The sequence below is a fragment of the Talpa occidentalis genome, unplaced genomic scaffold (assembly GCF_014898055.3).
Source record: "Talpa occidentalis isolate TD23 unplaced genomic scaffold, MPIMG_talOcc4v2.1, whole genome shotgun sequence".
NCBI classification, from domain to species: Eukaryota; Metazoa; Chordata; class Mammalia; order Eulipotyphla; family Talpidae; genus Talpa; species Talpa occidentalis.
This window is the reverse complement of record NW_026555331.1, coordinates 100,755,482-100,761,481: the sequence shown is the minus strand read 5'-3', so window position 1 is coordinate 100,761,481 and position 6,000 is coordinate 100,755,482. Positions and strand designations below refer to the sequence as shown.

The following is a 6,000-nucleotide window of genomic DNA, read 5'->3' as shown; positions in this document are numbered from 1 at the left end:
TAAAAAAATGGAGGAACTAGATGCAGGAAATGGTTCAGCTGTGTTCAGGTTCCAGTCATGACACAAAATATTTTGTGTGTTTTGGGAGAAGTGTAGGGAAGGAAGATGAAGAAAATGATAGCAGCCCTTGGAAAGAAAATTGAGGAATTATATTTGACTTTTTCCAGGCTAAGGCCAAAAATAATATAGTAATGTGGGAAGAGTTTTTATTACCATGTTGCAAAACGTATATAGTTTTTCCTCCTGGGACTTGATAACATTTGATAAACCTCTGTTACTGGAATGACTGGGAAGTAAATCCTCCTGACCAAGTGTAAGGGGCAGGAGAGGACACAGTGCAAGTTTTCTGATCCAGCAGACCGGGTAAAGGAGAAGTCAGAGTCCTCAGTGGCTTTTGCAGGTCTTTTATTGGGGTTCACCAGGTATATGGCAGGCAGGATGCTGGGGGACCCGGAAGCTGGCAGTCCTCTCAGCCCCCAGCAAATCCGCACTCTCTCTGGGCTCTCTGGCGTTCCCTGCTTCTGCTTCTTTGCTTCTCTCATCAGCTTCTCTTCGGCTTCTTTCTCAGCTTCTTGGCTTCTGCTGCTACTGGCGTCCCCGTGATGCCGCCCTTAAAAGCACAGTCTCAGCCCAGGTGAATCCCATCTACCTAGGCCCACACCCTACTCCAGGTGCCGGCCATCAGCCATGCATTCAGGACCGCAAGGATCCATCATCTATCCTGATGGTGGGAGGACAGAAAAGCCTGACATTTTCTTTACCCTACACCAAGAAATTAAAATACCAGTTAAGTTTCTCTTCACTCTCTTCACATCACTCTGCAAGGCTTACTTTCTTCTGAAAGGCCATAAACCCTAAAGGCTCACAGTCTAAGGGACTTTCACTGATCGCTATTGCCTAGCAGTGGCAGCCAATTTTACAGTCAATCATCTCTCCTGGGTGCCCCGCCCCCGCCCATTCTCAGGCCACGCCCACCTGGGTCTCTCTCCCGCCCATCCGATGGCTCCGCCCCAGGTCCAGCAGAGGAGGACTCTTATTGGTGCAGAAGTTGTTCTGGTCCCGCCTCAACGGACGGCGATAGGTCGAACTGGCGTGGGGCGGTCTTGGTTGGCTGCCCTGGGACCGGTCACTAGACGTGCCTGTCAGAGTGGCTGGCGGCAGTGGCGGCCCTCGGGGCTGGGTTGTCAGTCAGTGAGCTGAGGGGGAAGATGGCTCGCCGGGACCCGTTCTGCTAGGAAGAAGGGGGGCAGGTGGTGCTGCTGCTCGGGAGAAAGCAGAGCAGCCGCCGTCGCTGTCGCTGCGAGCCGGGCAAGTCGAGGCTCTGGAGGTGGGGTTCGGAGAGCCACTCTGGTGAGTCTGGCTGCGAGATCCCCGTGCCGGGCCCCCAGGGCGTCCGGCGACCGATAACTTTTTCGTCAGGGAGGAGCCGGGGCGAGGCGGCGGCTGGGAGGGGACCGGGACTTTGTCCCTGGGGCGGCGGCTTCGTTGGGGTAACGGCTCCGGCGCGAGGCACCGCCGGTGGGCGCGAGACCTCGCCGGGCACTGGGGGTGTCAGGGGGATGTGCCTGGCGGGGCCGGGGGGTGGGCTGCGGCGGTAGCTTCTCGCCGCGAAGTTGGGCGCAGCCCGCTCGCAGCCTGGGCGGCGGCAGTTTCGGGCGCGCGGGTTGGGTCTTTCTTCTCCCCGGCGAGGAGCGGTCCAGTCTCCGGGCGTGACCCGGGTGCAGCCTCCTCGGCCCGGTGGGCAGCCCCCCTCTGCAGGGTCGGCCTGGGGTGGGAACCCCTCACCCCCACTCAGCCGCGGCAGATGCTCCGGCCTGTGCGCTCCCCACCGCTCCCATCCGCTCCCTCTGCTCCTGCTAGTTCCCGCTATCTGTCCAGCCTGGTGGCCAAAATGGTCACCGTCGACCCCCACCCTCTTTGCCAGCTGCAGTCGCCTAGGTCTTTGGTCCCTCGCTGGGCGGAGAGATTCAGAAAGCAGTCACGATTCTTTCCTTGGTTATATAGCGTTGGAGATCTCTTCAGCCCATGTCCCCTTCTGTGAGTTATTTCTCTCCCCGAGGCTGTTTGAACGTAGTCGAGAATCGTCAGGGTATTGTCTGACAATTGTTGGTTTAAAAGACTCCAAGTTTTCAAGCTTCAGCGGAACTGGGTGTTTATTGTCCCTTCAGCATGCACACGTGTGCTTTCTCTCCTCAAGAATTCAGACATTCCCTAAAGATTTAAATTTTGCCCTAGTGGTTTCGTGCTGCACAGAATCCGGATCTCTGAAATTTTCTATCACAAACCCGGCGGCCTCTTCGGTTCTTCAGGTAGGGGGAGTTTGTTGTACTGGCAGCTGCTACTTTATCTCACAGACCATACTATAGGCAGTAGAGCCAAGCTGTCCTTTAACAAATTATGTGCCGTTTGGGTCATATAGTAGTTTTTGAAGCTGGCCTGTCACCTCTTTGGTTCATGTAATACTTTGCAGTTGGAGATTTTCAGCTTTTAAAATCTTATCTGCATAAAGTCATAAGAATTGTTATAACCTTGAGTCAATGTGATAGTCCAGGGAGATTTGTTTCCCCTAAGAATATTCTGTTGCTTACTTTCTCCACCCCCACCCCCATTTCTAAGCATTCTTTCTTCAGTTTAGTACGTTTTATGTTTTATAAGATTAATATTAGTTCAAAACGTCAAAGCATGTTTTTGGAGTTCAGGGAAAGGCAAAGAAAAAAATAAATCTTTAAGGTCTGCTTGGTCAATGGTAACTTCAAAGTCAGGTATTAAAATAATTTGTTTAAACTAAGTGGCAAGGGAAAACAATTCTGACTTGTTTTATTTTATCTTTTTAAGATTTACTATTACTACCATGGAGGTATTATAAAACCCGTTAGTTATCACCTTTAACAGTACCTGGATATGGACACCCAAATGAGGCATTGTGTAGATCAGAGTGTTTTCCCAATTATGCTTCCCTTCTTTGCTCTATTTCCATTTTATGAAATCTGCTTGGTTGCATTTTTTGTAGTAACGTTTTGAAAGAGTTTATTATTTATTTTTGGAAAACAGAAAAGGCAGACTTAATGAAATACACTGCTTAGGAAAGCAGCAGCAGAGACAGGAGAGGTTTGTCTGCACCTGTTTTGACAGAGTTTAAATACATAGTCAGCTGTTTTATTCAGGATCCTGTTGCCTAATATATATTTTATAATAAAAAGAAATATTTATGCGATATATAGAATAACCAAACAAATGAACTAAATAAAACAAAAATAAATATAAGACCAATTAGTGGTTACCACATGGAAGGGGAATAGGCAGAGGGGGATGGGTAAATTGGGTAAAAGGAGTGAACAGTATGGTGGAGGATAGTATTGGACTTTTAGTGATGAACTAAATGTTGATTTTTAATGATGCACAACTGAAACAACATTATAATACATTGTTTCTTCAATAAAACAGATTTAAAAAGTCTAAAAAATAAATATTCAAGACCTTTTTGGAGATAACAGGTTTACATTTTAAAAATAATTGAAATTATGTCAAATAAATTAGTTTGTCATTACCCCATGCTGAATAGGTACTAGGGATACAGACATATGGGTGTCATAATTCTTATATTCTAGGACCTTACTGTCAAGTGTACAAGACAGATAAATGAAGTAAAGATTTTAATACTATGTGATGTGTGAATAGAGAGATATGCCCCGTGTAATAAAGGAGTAGAGTAGGAGAGGGCTAACTCACTTAGAAATAGGTGTAGTCAGGAGCCCATAGTAGGGTTTTAAAGTAGGATATTATTTTGCCAAGTGAAGGAGGTAAATGAATTATTTTCTAAAAGGAGGACATAATAAATGAGAAGGTAAGGGGGCATGAAAAACCATGGCAGGTTAGGGAAATCATTGTCCATGACAAGGCCAAAGGGAATAACATTGACTTCGATGTGACTTCACAACAGGGATTAGATAGCGAATCGGTGGAAGATGAGAATAGTGAGAGTGGTAGAGGACCAGTTAAGGGCATTTTACTCTTGGTTAAGGGATTGGATTGAAGGTGATAAATAAGAAACCATCTAATGGATTTGTGGTTTAGAGACTTACTCTGGCAATGTGAGGTAGAATTTAATAGGTCTTGGTCACTTTTGAGAGGAAGGAAGGAGGAATCAAGTCTCTGATGATTTGATTGGTTCCATTAGTTGGAAATTAGGAACACATAAATGGGAGGAAGATGATAAATTCTGTTGTGGATCTTTGAATTTGAGAAAGCTGTGGCACATTGGGTGAAGATGTAGATAGGTGTTTGGATCAATGAATGTGGAACTTATAAATGAAGTCAGGATTGAAGCTGAATTGGTTTGGTTGTGTTGAAATAAGGTTAGGGAAAGCCTTTAGCATGATGAAAACAGCAGCGAGAGAAGAACCTTGGGTAAAACCAGAAATAGGTAGAATAGTGTAGAAGAGTAGAAGAGTAATAGAGAGGCAGGAGGAACATCAAGAAAGATATTAAGGATGAAGAGATTTTCAAGTAGAGAGGGACTGGGTCAACAATTTTGAATGCTGTGGAGAGATGTCAAGTAAGGAGATGACTCCAGGAACCAGTGAATTTTGTTAGGAGTCCACAGGTGTCATTAGCAATTACAGTTTTAGCTGAGAGGTGATTCAGAAACTTGGTTCAGAATGGATGATGGTAATGAAAACATGCTTAGGAGAGACATTTCAAGAAATCTAAAGAAGAGAGAGAATGAAAGCTATCTTGGCTATCATTGTACATTTGTACAATGTACTTGGCAGTCTTGTGCATTTACAATCTGGGGCATTTTTAAGAATCCTGATTTCTAGAGAGACCCCCCCCCCAATCAATTTGAGGGGTGGAGTGGGATCTAGGCATCAGTATTTCTTTCAGTAGCTTTATTGAAGTATAATTGATATATAATGAACTATAATACTTAAAGTGAGCAATTAATGTTTGACATATGTTTATGTTCATAAAAACATTACCACAATAAAAATAATGAATCTATCTATCACCTTCAAAAATTTCCTGCTGTCCCTTTATAATATTTCCCTTTTATCCCCAAGAAACCATCAGTCTACCTTGTTACTGTAGTTGCACAGATATTCTAAAGTTCCTAGTTAATTCCAGTGTTGGAGGGATGGTTGAAAACCACTGTAGAGAGATCTAGAGGGTTTCTTTATATGCTTAAGGAAAATGAGAAGTAAGAAATTCAGGAAAGATGGGATATTTATTGGAACTATGTCCCTGAGGAGAAGACGTGGTGAAAATTCAGAGCTTTGACAATAAGAAAGGAAGACAATTCTGGAAGCAACATCTCCAACAAAGAATATGATGGCAAAGATAGTCCATCTCTTTGGTATCAGCATTAAAGTTTTCAATCCTATTGTATCATGATTCTCTGAAGTACTCAAAAAAAAAAAATCAGAGGGTATCTTAATATTGTGAAAATGGATGCCCTTCAGGAAAACCCTTTAAATGGAACCTGAGACCCCTGACACCACCATGTAATGCTTTGTCATTTTTTGGAGGGGAGCAGATGGAATTAACAGTTTGACTAATGCTTGTTGTTGAGAGCCAAGTATTGTTAGAATCTTTTTGGCCCTTTCCAAGCTAGGCTGCCTCTCTGCACTGAGGAAAGAGAACATTTAACGTTTGAAAATTTCCTATTTAAAGCATCTTTTTACAGAAGAAATCCTGTTTTCTTGCCCTTATAAATACATGGGGGAGAAAACTATTCTCTTTCCCAAATGCAACAGAATAGAATTGTGAGTAGAAGTTGTCAAAGGCACCCATTTTTCTATCCTTTCTATATCCACTTTCTGTTCTGTCACTGCCCCCCACCCTTTCTATTCCTTCCTTTTGGAATAGAGGAATAAGTTGGAAAACGATATTAAATTTAATCACATACTCTCTTCATGTACGTTGATGATGATGCAGTTTTTCTTCCTTTAGTTCTCAGTTGATGAATTATATTACAAGATTTCCTAGAGAATATCACCAACT

General features: G+C 43.8%; 1 protein-coding gene across 5 annotated transcripts in view; it reads left to right on the top strand.

Annotated features, from left to right (window-relative positions):
• Window positions 1–1,155: 1,155 nt before the first annotated feature.
• The window catches only part of HYCC1 (hyccin PI4KA lipid kinase complex subunit 1), an 85,386-nt gene continuing 80,541 nt past the window's right edge, over window positions 1,156–6,000 (top strand). For 4 of the 5 annotated variants that reach the window (XR_008550764.1, XR_008550763.1, XM_037509037.2 and 1 more), the window contains exon 1: window positions 1,156–1,350. The gene's annotated coding sequence lies outside the window, so the exon portion shown is untranslated. Of the gene's footprint in view, window positions 1,351–2,235; window positions 2,310–6,000 lie in introns of all 5 variants that reach the window. The other variant, XM_037509044.2, reaches the window with a different exon arrangement.